Source organism: Microtus pennsylvanicus, chromosome X (assembly GCF_037038515.1).
Source record: "Microtus pennsylvanicus isolate mMicPen1 chromosome X, mMicPen1.hap1, whole genome shotgun sequence".
In the NCBI taxonomy this organism is placed as follows: domain Eukaryota; kingdom Metazoa; phylum Chordata; class Mammalia; order Rodentia; family Cricetidae; genus Microtus; species Microtus pennsylvanicus.
The window spans coordinates 97376308-97390501 of record NC_134601.1 but is presented as its reverse complement, the minus strand read 5'-3'; the positions used below and the strand labels follow the sequence as shown (position 1 = coordinate 97390501).

The 14194-nt window shown below is 37.3% G+C and overlaps 1 pseudogene; it reads right to left on the bottom strand.

The window, feature by feature from the left end:
• Positions 1 to 11395: 11395 nt before the first annotated feature.
• LOC142840432 (DDB1- and CUL4-associated factor 8 pseudogene) lies at positions 11396 to 13591 on the bottom strand (annotated as a pseudogene).
• Between the last annotated feature and the right edge of the window lie 603 nt (positions 13592 to 14194).

The following is a 14194-nucleotide window of genomic DNA, read 5'->3' as shown; positions in this document are numbered from 1 at the left end:
TGGTGTTGGGGTTTAGGACTGTATTACAGAACTAGATAAGCCTTGGTACATCCCAAAGATTGTGATGGTGTCTGTTACAGTGAGGTTATAGTTTAACCTAGCTTACTATCAGCTTAGGTGGACAAGGGTCTGCCCAAATTAATAATATCCTAACACTGGACCACAGAGTGACATGTGGACCCTAGAAAACTAAGCCCATGACTATATCCTACTGGGTATGGAACTGGTGAGGCCTAATATTTGGCAAATCCTTACAGATTCTTTCATCTAACTTGTTTGTGGACAGAGATTCTTGAGCACCTGTATGCACAAAGAAGATACATTATCTCAGTCTGCTGAATGGGTTTGAATCATAACATAAGACTTATAAAGCAGCAACAAAGGTTAATTATAGCCTATATCAAATGGCCTTACTAGATAATTATAGAATTTCATCTAACAGTTTCTGAACACTGCTCATTAACCAAATATGAATATTTTCATCACAAAAAAATGATCAACGTGAGAACACAAATATATTACCAGATGTAAGCATTATTCTTCTTACTACATGTTAAATTATAAAAAAAAATATGACATAGAACATACATGCATCAAATGTAACATTAAGAACATTCCATCAGTTTTTGAATTTTTTATTTATTATTGTGTATGTTGCATTGTGCGGTTTGTCACAGTATATGAGTTGAGGTCAGAAGACAAATTTGAGGAGTCTGTTTTCTCCTTCCTCCTGTATGTTAGTTTCTGGGATTGAGCTTATGTAACCAGGACAAGCAGTATTTTTTTCCACTGAGACATCTTGCTATCCTTTTTTTAATCTTCAGTGTTTCTTATAGCCTAGAATTCAGTCATACTCATTATGTAGCTGTATTAGTTGCTTTTCTGTTGCTGTGATAAAGCAGGACAAACGCATCTTACAAAAGGAAAGAGTCACCTGGCTTACAGCTTCAAAGGGAGTGTCCATAAGTGAGATAAAGTCGTGGTAACATATAGCAGAACAGGAAGTGGAGGATCATATCTCCAAACAAAAGCACAATCAAGGAGAGCAATTGGCAGTAGGGTGAAAACATAAATTTTAAAGCCCACCCCCAGTGATTCACTTCCACCAACACTGCACACTTCTATAGCTCTCCAAACAGCACCACCAACTGAGCACCAAGTGTTCAAATGCTCAATACTATGAAGAATATTTTTCATTCAAATCCACCACATAGCCAAATCTAGCCTTGAACTCATGATACCTCTTGTCTCTATTTCCCAAATGCTGGGATTGATATTCTACCCAACATGCCTGGCTTACGTAATTTGATTTTACATATTTATTTGAAAATGTGGAATAATGCTCTTGTACCCTATAATGATTTGGCACTTGCATTGGTTTACTAAAATGCTGATTGGCCAGTAGCCAGGCAGGAAGTATAGGCTGGAAGACCAGACTTGAAGAATTCTGGGAAGAGGAAAAGCTTAGTCGGCAGTCACCACCCAGACACAGAAAAAGCAAGATGATAATGCTGCACTGAGAAAAGATACCAAGCCACGTGGTTAAACATAGATAAAAATTATGGATTAATTTAAGTTGTAAGAGCTAATTAGTGATAAGCCTGAGATAATAGGACAATCAGTTTATAATTAATATAATCCTCTGTGTGTTTTGTTGGGACTGAATAGCTTCAGGACCAGGTAAAAGAGAAACTTCTGTTTCCTATTGGTGCAAAATGTTCGACAAGAATTTCCACATAAAGCCTGAGAAAGCTTTATAAAAATGATTCTAGACAGATAAGAACAGAGTCAAGTGCAGCTTATTGGTAACTATTTTTTTTCTGGTAGACTTTGATAGAGACAAGAAGAGGTGTGGCTCTGTTAAGAGAGACTTTCTGACTCAGCATTAGCAGCAAAACCCATGCAGCCCATGTATAAACAGTTTACAGTGTGTTTAAAAATATATGTAGTCTTGGGAGAGAAAAGGATAGAGATATTCTTAAAAAATGGAAAGAGAGTAGTTGAGTGTGGTGGCACATGCCTTTAATCCCTTCATTTGTGATGCAGAGTCAGACAGATCTCTGTATGTCTACAGAGTGAGCTCCAGTACAGCCAAAGATACACAGAACAACCCTGTCTCAAAAAAACCAAAAAATTAAAAATAAAAAGAAAAGAAATAGAGTAAAAAATATTAATGTTATGGAAAGATGGAAAATATACAAAGAATCTGGATACCACATGTTATTGTGTTGTATTTGAATTATTGGACTACTGAGAAAGGAGCAACAGCTACTAAAAGAAATTTGATTACAAATATTGGTGGATTAATCCAAAATATATATGTTTAAAATGTCTTGACTTCAAAATTTAAGATAAAAGATATGCTACTTTGGAAAGAGGTTTTGCTTTTTTTCACAGGAAAAGAGAGGCAGAATATTCATTCTGACTTAAGAAAAATTAGGTTTGATTGAGGAAGACCCATTCAAAAATCTCCCATAGGAGCAGATTGCCCAGATGATCTAATGTTTCAGAGAACACCTGTTGCAGTTTCCTTTGAGTTCTACATCTAGACCAGCATCAAGACTGCTGGCTGAGATGATCCGGACTCACAAAATACATCAGTCATCACTTGATCGTGATCCTAAATTTTCTTTGGGTCTCCATAAGATTATCATCATCCACAATCAGCAGGAAGTAGCCTAGAAAACCACGCCCACATTCCCAAAAAAATGCATTATGGATATTTGTTTTTGTTTACATGGTTGTTTACAAGTTGTTACTGATAATGGTCAGAAAAAAATGCTAAACAAAGGAGATTAGATTCAGAGTTCTTGTTTTGAAAAGAAAAAGAGAGGAAGTCATGTGAGATAATGCTCTTGTACCCTGTAAAGATTTGTCATTTGTATTGGTTTAATAAAATGCTGATTGGCCTGTAGGCAGGCAAGAAGTATAGGCTGGAAGACAAGAGTAGAATTCTGGAAAGAAGAAAGGCTCAGTTTGCAGTAGTCACCCAGACACAGAGGAAGCAAGGATGAAAATGTTGCACTAAGAAAAGGAAACTAGATATCATCCTCTATTACTCTCCATTTCATTCCCTTGATATAGTCTCTCTCATTGAACTTGAAACTTGCTGCAGCTGGCTAACAGTCTCCAGGGAATCTACTTTTCGCAGTTGAGTCCACTTCTGCACAGATAGGCACTAAAAGTTTGAAGCCACGTGGCTAAACATAGATAAGAATTATGGGTTAATTTAAGTTGTAAGAGATAGTCAATAATAAGTCTGAGCTAAAAGGCTAACCAGTTTATAATTAATATAAGCCTCTGTCTGTTTTATTGGAATTGAATGGCTGTAGGACATTGCTTTATTGAGATTGAATGTCTGTATAAGTTTCTGCTTTACAATGAATTTTTGTCAAAAACAGTATACATTCCTCAGCAAATTTCCTCATGCAGGATAATGCCATGATTTGGCATTAACTCTTGCAAGTACATAAAATTAAATTGGAAAAGGTAATAAGAAATTTCATTTTGAATTTACCTAAAGTTGGGCTTTATAATGTCTGTCTAACAGTAATAAAGTTTAAGGAAAACACAAGACACACTATAATGTTCCATGTATATGGAGTTCAAGAAAAAGCAAAAAATAATATAAATAATCCAAGAAGCTGAAAAGTAATCATTTTTCCAGCAATAGGGGATATAATTAATGGAAAATCATATGAAGAAAATTCTGGAATCACAGGTTCTCAAATCTCATGTTTTTATGGTTAAATAAAAAATTCAAATATCTATATAGTTTTATTTTTGAAATTTAACATATATATGTTGATCCTCACAAAATTCTTTAATTCTGACTTTGAAAGCTGATGCTATTAGATTTCTCTGTCTTCCTAAAAACATATTTATAGTCTCTTAATTAAGGATACTAGTTTGCTAAGTTTTAGTGTATATGTTTGCATGGGTATATGTATGTGCATGAATTCCTAGAAGAAAGAGATCAAATGGATATAATTCCTATTGCCAAAAGGTCTTTCACTAGAATTTGCTTTGTCCAGTTTTAAATGTTAATGATCCAGGAAATATATATTCGTATTTACTAAATGGCCTATCAGGAAATAAAAACTGAATTACTTTCATTTACTTTTGAAATTATAGCAGATAGAGTATGTATTAGGAAGCGAACACAGGTCTATGATTTCTCTGTGTTGTGCTTTTGGCTCATAGTATGATGGAATTAGCAATGCTGTTATTGTTTGACTAGCAGAACTCTGCAAATATTTTTGGCCTATACATTGTTCTTTCAAAATCTAGTCTTTCCCACACCTGTACATTTGAGAAAATGTTACCTGCAGATGTCTTTTTTAAAAGTATAGTTTGGCATTTGTTACAGCTTTATGCAAATAAATTTTCACATAATTTGGATATCATTATAGAATTGCATAAAAGTTATGAAAACCTCCAAATATCTGTACTGTAGATATTTTAAATTATAATCAAAATAATGTAGTAAAATTATGATAGCAGTGGACCGGATTTTCATTTGCTTATCAGATTGAAGTAATTTTCCCCACTGTCTCACAGAAGACCTAACTCTAGTTCATATATCCTTTCTATACATTAACAGGATAAAAATGTGCAAAAATAAAAATCTTGTAAGATTTATAGTAACTACTGTTCTATCTTTACAATTTTAAAATAATTTATTATTTAGTTTTTTTTGTGTGGTTTATACATATAAGCATACATGGAGGTCAGAGGAAACCAGATATCCTCTATTACTCTCCACTTCATTCCCTTGATATAGTCTCTCTCATTGAACTTGAAACTTGCTGCAACTGGCTAACATTCTCCAGGGAATCTACTTTTCACAGTTGAGTCCACTTCTGCACAGATAGGCACTAAAAGTTTGAATACTGATTTGTTTTCAGGACAGCATTTCTCTGTGTAGCTCTGGCTGCCCTAGAATTCCTTCTGTAGACCAGGCTGGTCTTGAACTTACAGAGATTTGCCAAACTCTGCCTCCCAAACACTGGGATTAAAAGCATATGCCTCTACACCTGAATTTTAATGCTTGCAAATCCAAGTGTTCTTACTGCCCCCTAGCCCGCTTTTTATCTATATAATCTTAATTGTACATTTTATCTGTTTGTACCAGGGTCTTGGTATACATTCACCTTTTCCTTAATTGCAGTATGTAGTCCATACTAAAAAGCACTGAAATTAGTATTCTCCCACTTTGACACATGAAGGAGTGTGTAACAGGGTTGTGCCATGTATTTTCTCAGTTTAACTATTACTTTTCCTCTAAGGATAAGAAATAGATTTGAATATTATATATTATATCTCTTTCTATCCACCTAACACACACACACTATATATATATATATATATATATATATATATATATATATATATATATATATATTTAAACTTCTGCTTTTATAGCTAATTAATGCCACAAAATGGCAAATATTCAAATACCACTAACTTAGGAACTTATCCCAGAAGTTTGTAGGAAAGGGGAGGTTGAACATCTCAGTTTCAATCAGAATAACAGATTAACAGAAACATTGTGGGTGAGACATGTTCAGCAAGTTAATTCCAATTGTGTTTAAACCTTACTTAGTTGTAGGAGCTGGTTAAGCACAAAATGTTTTCAATTATTTCATTTTATTTGTATTAATGTTTTACCTACCTGTATATATGTGATATATGTGTACCATGTATAAGTATATGCCCACAGAACATCAGATTCCCTGGAACTGTGGTTATTTATGGTTGTGAGCCACCATGTACTGCTGGAAATTGATACCAGACCTTCTGCAAGAGCAATAAGGGCTCCAAAGTTCTGAGCCATCTCTCCAGGCCCTGGCTAAGAAGTCTTAATACATTCTTGCTTTGTTTTGCTCTTGCTTTATAAATTAGAAACTGAAATCAGAAAAAACATTATGTAAGAAGGGATGAATGTGAAATTTGGGTAGCAAATAAAGTTGAAGATCCAAGAGGATTATCTGGAACATTGCCTCCACGAACCTAGATCAATATGGGATGGTCTAAGTACCCTGCAGAAGGCACTTTTTTAAATAAAGCTGAAGTATATAAAATGGAATATGCAAAGGATCTAGGGCATTGTGGACTGAAATAATACCCAACACAAACAGGAGTAAGCTCACATATGAGAAACAATGTGCATGAAGTGCAAACTAGACTGTCTGGCATGTCTGCCCTTACTTTCTGAAAATATATTTTTTTTAAGTTACTACTTTATCTTTTAAATTCTTCTGTCAAATACCTATCATGACAAAATAATCGTAGATCAATTCAGGGAAACCTGAAAGAACTTAACAGAGTTAAATTTCTCTAGAGAGAGACATTGCTGCAAACAGCAAGAAAAAAAGGAAGAATTAATCTTGTTTTATCATTTTAACAGTCAACAGAAATTGTAATATTGCTAGCATACACACTATTCATTTTTAAGGGATGCTCTAAACTGGGTCTTATTTAATAACTCTCTTTGTTGGGAGGAGAGAGGCTCTTGTTCTTCCCTGCCACCTGGTTAGCTTAGACACGGAATAATCACACAGAAACCATATTATTTAAATCACTACTTGGCCCACTAGCTCTTAATTCTTATTGGCTAACTCTTAAATATTAATTTAACCCATTTCTATTAATCTGTATATCTCTATGTGGCTTTGACTTACCAGGAAATGTTCCCAGTATTTGTCTCCATTGGTGACTCCATGGCTTGTGTCTGACTCTGCCATCCTTCTCCCATGCTATAGGTCAAACCAGTTTCTTTATTCATTAACCAATAAAAGCAGCACAGAAGCACCTCCCACACCATTTCCCCTTTTCTGTTTAAACAAAAAGGAAGACTTTAAATTTAATATAGTAAAATTACATATAACAAAAAAGTTATCAAGCAAGAATTAGTTACAATATTTATATCTACTTCCTATCTATTCTTCAACTCCATCAAAGACTCCAGAAGTATGTAATATTACCTAAGTAAACAGAAAGTACACTGTAAACTACTTCCAAAACTCTAGAATTGACAGTGACATCTTGCTGCCTGGATAGCCACTCAAAGTTATTCTGTACCATCTTCAGCCTACATGCCCAAAATATCCAGCAGACTTTTCCATGAAGCAAGAAATTTCAAAGATAGTTCCACCTATATTGGCAGTTTGTCAGTCACTTTCTTCTGTGTCCTGCAGAATGTCTAGCAGACTTTCATGAATCAGGAACCCCGAAGGACCATCTTAGCTTTAGGCAAGTTCAGCAGTCACTTCTCTGTGAGTCCTCCATTTCCAGTTAAGCAATTCAGGCAAGAGCAGTTTCTTGCCCAAGTGACTAGCAAACTCTGTAAGGAGCCTCTTCAATGCCCATCTTCCTCTCAAAGGAATTGGTGCTGTCAGGAACAGATGTGTCTCATTGCCATGAAAAGTCCTAAGTTATTAAAATATTTTAAAGACCATATTATAAAGGGCTCTGAAAGATTTGAAGAATACCTACCTAACTGAAATATATCTCTATATATCTAGAAAATCTAACTAACATGACTACAATCTTGACTATTATGGATGACTATCTTTTACATTTTTAAATGAACCGCACAAACCCAACATCTTAATCAAGAGCAGAAATATACATATAACAAAATTGACCTTAAATTTGTATCAATAAATCAGGATCCATGCAAATGAAAATCTCCATATCATATCCCTCTTTAAATTTAAACAAACATTTATAAATAATATTTGGGAATATGGGCATATTTTTTCTCCAAACTGTTTCCTGATGTTTATTGGATGAAGTAATTTTTGAGGGGTGTTCAAGGTGACCTTTCAGGGGGTCTTGTTCCAGCAAATCACATTAGTCTTCAAGGATTCCACAGGTTCTCATCTTCTGTGGAAACAAAAGCAGAACCTCTTTTCCAAAGCAACATATCCTTAGACTCAACTTTTATTTATTTATTTATTTTAAGATTTAATTATTTTATTAAGCATACAATATACTGCTGGCATGGAAGGAACCAGGTCTCATTACAGATTGTTGTGAGCCACCATGTGGTTGCTGGGAATTGAACTCAGGACCTCTGGAAGAGCAGCCAGTGCTCTTACCCTCTGAGCCATCTCTCCAGCCCCTAGACTCAACTTTTAAAGTCAAGATACCTTTGCATTGGTTTAACTCAGCAGCCTTTACAATGAAATGTCTCTCTGTACTTAGCTTCTTCACAGTGAGAAAATTTAAAGAAATCACAATAGTATATATAATCCAGACTCTCTGTATATATTCCATCTTTACATGGCTTTTTTTTTAATTATTTAATTAAAAATTTCCACCTCCTCCCCTCCTCCCATTTCCCTCCCGCTCCCCCATCCCTCTTTCCCTGGCTTATTTTTCTTTATTTCTTTTATCTCTGCACTCTGTCTCATTAACGACTTTGTTTTTTTAATAAACCATTTACTTCCTTTTTTAACTCTCTATACTCTTTTTCTTCTCTGTCCCAAGACTACATACATTTAAAAAGACACTGTGTCTTATTTAGAGGTCTTTTATGTCTGAATCTATCCTATTGTGTATCTGTAATTCTTTACTGTGTAACAGTGCTTCTTAAAATGCTAAGTGCTTCTTAAAAACTGAAGCTGTGCAATAGCTAGTGAAAATGTGAACTGCCTGCTTGCTGTGCTCTGTCCAGCATGGCAGAGCTCCTCACTGCCTCCAAAAGACAAACACAGTGCCTCATCTCTAGGCACACAGCTGGTCCATGTTGCCACCAAGCAAGCAATAGCATGTTGCTCACAATGTTCAGTCACCTGAAAGAGCCAGAGGTCACACTGGCAGCATAGTCAAGAAAGCTGGCATTTCAAAATGGTGCAGCTTTTTTTCCTGCTACTGCTGAATCAGAAAAACCTTTCTTAAAAGAGCTGTGGCAAGTTGCCAGCTGAAAAAAAAATGCGGCTAAACTTTGTTTATTTGTGTATCTAGAGTTCCTTTCCAAGCCCTCTCTGGTTTTACATGGATTTAGTCCACCATGTTGGCACACCAATTTGTAGGGAGGAGAGAGACTCTTGTTCTTCCCAGCCACTGGACTAGTTTAGCCCCAAAATAACAACACAGAAACCATAAATAGTTAATCTCTGCTTGACTCATTAGCTCTAGCTTCTTATTGACTAACTCTTACATGTTAATTTAATCCATTTCTATTAATCTGTATATCGCCACATGGCTGTGGTTTACTGGGTAAAGTTTCTGGCATCTGTCTCTGGTTGCAGCTTCATGGCTCCTTTCTTACTCCAACTTCTTTTCCCATGCTATAGACCAGGCCAGTTACTTTATTCATTAACCAATAAAAGCAGCACATAGACAGAAGTACCTCCCACACCATCTCTATGCCTTCTCATTTATTTTTAAATATATATGTGACATACGTGTATATGTTTGAGAGTATACCTGCAGGCACTTACATGTGTAAGACCAAAGTTGCTATTAGGCAATTTCAACAGAACTCCACTTTATATGGTGACACAGGTTCTCTTGTAAACCCAGGAATTAGTATTTGCACTAGTCCTGGCTAGCTAGCTTGCTCCTAAGATTTTGTCTCTGCCTCTTTTACTCGGGAATAGAGAGGTAACCTCTCATGTCCATCAAGATTTAGGTATGTGAACTTCAAGCTTTACCCACTCAGACCCTATGACATATTTATAGCCACAGTGCAAAGTTCAAACTCACTGTTTTCTACAGGCAAGTTTTTTTTTTTTTTCCGTGATCTTTGTTAACCCTTTCTTGACAACCAATATTAGGGTCCTCTTTAGGCTTCTAGGTCCTCAAGCGCTTATCCCTAACTCTGAATCTCAGTGTAAAGTGAAATTTGGTCAAGACAAACTTGTATCCCAAAGTCGTTCTTATTATGAATGTTTCTACATTGTTCCCATTGGAGGAGATATAATATCCATTTCAGGAAGTATTATAGAGGCTAGACATTGTCAGGATGTTCAGTGTCATCCTTCTTTTAAACAACTATCTGCAAAGAGGGACCTGTTTTGACTAGTTGAAATCAACAGGAAGTTGATTTTCTGCATTCCCTTACCCTAATAACATATTCAAAATGGAAAAGGAATATTAAATAGAATTTTGTCACTCACTATCCCAAATTTACATGAAAAAACTGAAAATAACTTAAAAGCAGTTTTTTTAAAGCAGTTTAACCTTTCTAAACTATACTTCAGTTTTAAACACTGCATAGATGCCTACATGCATCTTCGTTTCTTTAAAAATTTTTATTTTTATTTTTCTCTGCATGTGTGTCTGTGTATTATCTTTATGCCTAATAGCATTGGAGGGCAGAAGAGGGTGATGTATCCTCTGGAAATGGATTTACAGCCTGCTGTGAACAACCATGTTGGTGATGGGACTCACTTGAACCTGAGTTCTTTGGAAAAGCAACCAATGCTCTTAGCCCATTGACCCATACGCATCCCCAGCTACTGACAGCATTCTCCTATTATTTTCAGATCAAATTCGTTTATAAAAGCACAATTCATCTGCTATTGAAGTTGTTATAGGTTCAACATAAAGGAATTATTAAAATTTGGTGAGAAATTTATAGAAATAATTAACCCAGGAGGACTTTTTGGTAGGTAGTATTTTTCAAACATGACATTTCAAAAACATTGAAATGACCGATTAAAAACTTAATGATTAAATTTAATTTCTCTCTAGCTTTAATGTGCCTAAAGGAGGGAGTGGGATGGAGGAGGGTGAGTGGGGGAGCAGGAGGAGAATGGAAGGAGGGGAAGAAGTGTAAATTTTTTGAATGGAAAAATAAATTTTAAAAAAAGGAAAAAAAATAATTTCATATTATTAATTCAGGTTCAAGAAATGTGAATAAACCAGTTATATAATTCTTCTTTATTTTTTTAGTGGAAAAATGCCGAAGAAGCATGTGGTATGTGCATGACCAAAAGCTCATAAAAAAAAGGAAGAAACCATGGTTTCTTTTATTTTACTTTAATTTAGAGCACACACATCTCTTAAAATTTTTAAACAAAATTTTTAATATTCAGAATTAAATTGATGAAAAAATTTTAAAATTATAACAATGTTTGGAACAGAAATAAGATCTTACAAAACCAATAATTTTTCACCCAATTCAGGCAAGTCCTTAGTTAACTGTGAGAGAACAAAGGAAGCTGGTTATACTTCAATAATCATGTAATATTATAAGGGTATCAAGATGTAGTAAAACAAGGTAATAGAAATAAAGTTAAAGGTGGAGAGGAAATAGAAATACTTTTATTCTAATACACTGCAATCAGAAGGCAAACAAAAACATACTTCTCAAGCTGATTTTTCAGAGTCACATGTATTGAAGTGGTATCCTGCTTCAGGCGGTGCTTCTGCATGTCAATTAGGATCTCTGATACTGTGGATCATGTTGGTTTTGGTTTTCTTCCTCCTCAGAGGTACTGGAAGAGTCACTGAAATCTGCTCCTCCATATTCAATTCTAATATCTCTCCGATTGTGCTGGTAATTTGTCTGTGTCGGTTGACTCGTGTGGAACCAAAGCACGTGGTTGTCAAACAGGGAAGTGTGGTGCAAGCTAAAATTACCTTGTTTCTGCTTGTTATTTTTAACCACTTTCTTTAACCCAGTAAGATTTTTGGAAGATCCAGCTATGGGTGCCCAGATTTTGACCTTGTGGTCTAGGCCACTGGATGCCAGCATAGGTAGGTAAGGATGGGGATCAATACAGTTTATTATTCCTCCTTCATCTGCCTCCAAGAACTGAACAATCTGGCAGGATGACTTTTCCCAGATGAAGATGTGCCCACAATCGCTACCACTCATCACAAATTCACTTTTGGGGCCGTAGAAATTTACACCTTTCACTGTGGCATTATTTCTGTGTCCTTTATATCTCTTAACATACTCAGCTCTGTCACTATCAGAAGAGTTGAAAATGTAAATATCTTCATCAATGTAGCTAGTCAGGACCTCTGAGCCATCATAACTATACATTAGAGAGGTGATGTATGCTGGATACGTGTTTATGAGGTGATGAGGACAGAATTTTTTGAGAACTCCATTGTTCTCATTCTCATGAATTTTCCTCTGGTCATAAATTCTCACAAACTGATCTTGCCCACCTACAGCAAACTGGTAGGAGTTGGAAGGATTCACAAAGATTGTATATAGTCCCACTTTCTTACCATCTTCTTTGGTTACCACCATCTTCCAAGCTGGTCGTACTTGTCTGAGGTCAATACTGAAAACAACTGCATCTTCACCTGTTGTTAAGAAACTAAAAGGGGAGTCTGGCTCTAAAGCCAAACTATGAGATGCTCCACCATGCTTCACCAATCGCTTAGTCATTCGGGTGCCTGGCATAGCAGCGAGGTGTGCAATGCGTACCTGTCCATCACGGCCACACATGGCCAAGATGGCATCGCTACAATTAGGAAGAAATGCAACCTGTAAGACATTATTTTTGAGGCCACTATGAAAGTTCAGTACTTGTCGCTGATGAAGCCAGTCCCACAGGATCACTTTTAAGTCATTACTGCCACTAGCCAGGAGGGTGCCTTGTTGGTTAAAACGCACAGTGTTCACACACCCAGCATGGCCTTCAAGAATATATTGTTGCAAGAAACGCTGCACAAATAATCTTGCCCCACAGGCCTCATACACAAAGCGGGCACTTGAACCCAGCTGCCTATCACGAAGGGCATTAAGGACTTTCCATCGAGGTCTCGGAAGAGGAGATGTCTCTAAAGCCATCCAAGCATCTATTGAACTGTCTTCTTCAATATCATATTGCTCACTGCTGTCCTCACTGGACTCACTGGACTCACTGGACTCACTGGACTCACTGGACTCACTGGACTGTCCACGCATTTCAGACCCTGCATTCTCCTCATCCACAACTTCACCAGGCTCCAACTCACGGTGGTGATGGTGGAACTGGCTTTGTACTGCCATTTCATCCAAAACCTCACCAGGCTCCATCTCATAGTGGCGGTGACAGAACTGGCTTCGCACTCCCCCCTCATTCAAAACCTCACCAGGCTCCAACTCACAGTGGCGGTGAGAGAACTGCCTTCGTACTCCCTCCTCATCCAAAACCTCGCCAGGCTCCAACTCATAGTGGAGGTGAGAGAACTGGCTTTGCATTCTCTCCTCATCCACAACTTCACCTGGCTCTAGCTCATGGGGGTAAAATAGGCATCCCACAACCTCACCTTCCTCCAACTCCTGCTGGCTGGAGGAGCTTTCCCCACTGCTGGTAGAACTGTCTGAGTCCTCCATGCCTGGACAGCTGGAGTCATAGTCATCACTGTGCTCGTCATCCTCTTTGTCACCATCGTAACCCTGGTCACCGTTTCCAGAATCTTCGAAGTCAGTACCTTGAGGGCTGGAAACACTGCGATCTCCAGCGCCAGCAACATTGCTGCTTGGTGTCGGACTCATTTCTGGACCATTGGTTTTGGTATCAGAAACTGTCTCTGTGTCCGCTAAGGCACCAGCAGTCTCACCCAAGCAGCGGAGCAGGCTTTTATTCTCAGACTTTCCCACCACGTGTGAGTTACTCTTTTGGGACAACATTTCGAAGGGTTTTTGCTCTAGTGGGTGTGAACTGTGGAAATCACTAACCAGTAGGACTTCAGACACAGTCAACCGGAAGTGCCATTAGAACTTCAGGACGGACGTTAGACACACAGTCAACCGGAAGTATTACTAGGACTTCAGGACGGCCGTTAGGCTCAGCGTCAACGGCAAGGAACTGGAGAAGGGGCGGAGAAGTGAGAAGCGGCACGCTCACCACAAGGCCTCGGGTAAAATGTAAAACAGAAAAAAAAAGGGGAAGGGATAGGAAACAGCTTGCTGACAAAAAGGATATGTGTTATGGTAGCTGGTGAAGTTCAGAAAGCTTCAAATTATATCACGCCTATCTCGATATTTTAGGGCGGCTTGGGCGCCTCGGGCGCCTTGGGTGGCTGGGTTTTATTTTTTCTTTTCTTTCTTTCATTTTTTCTTTATTTTCCAGTTTAAAAGCTCTGCTTTGACAGAGATGAGACTGCACAATGTGTAATTGATGTGTGTTACGGTACCTGGTGAAATTCAGGAAGCTTCGAATAGTATGTCACCTACTCCGTTATCTTAGGGCCGCTTGGGTGGCTTGAGCGGCTGTTTTTTGTTTTTTTTTTT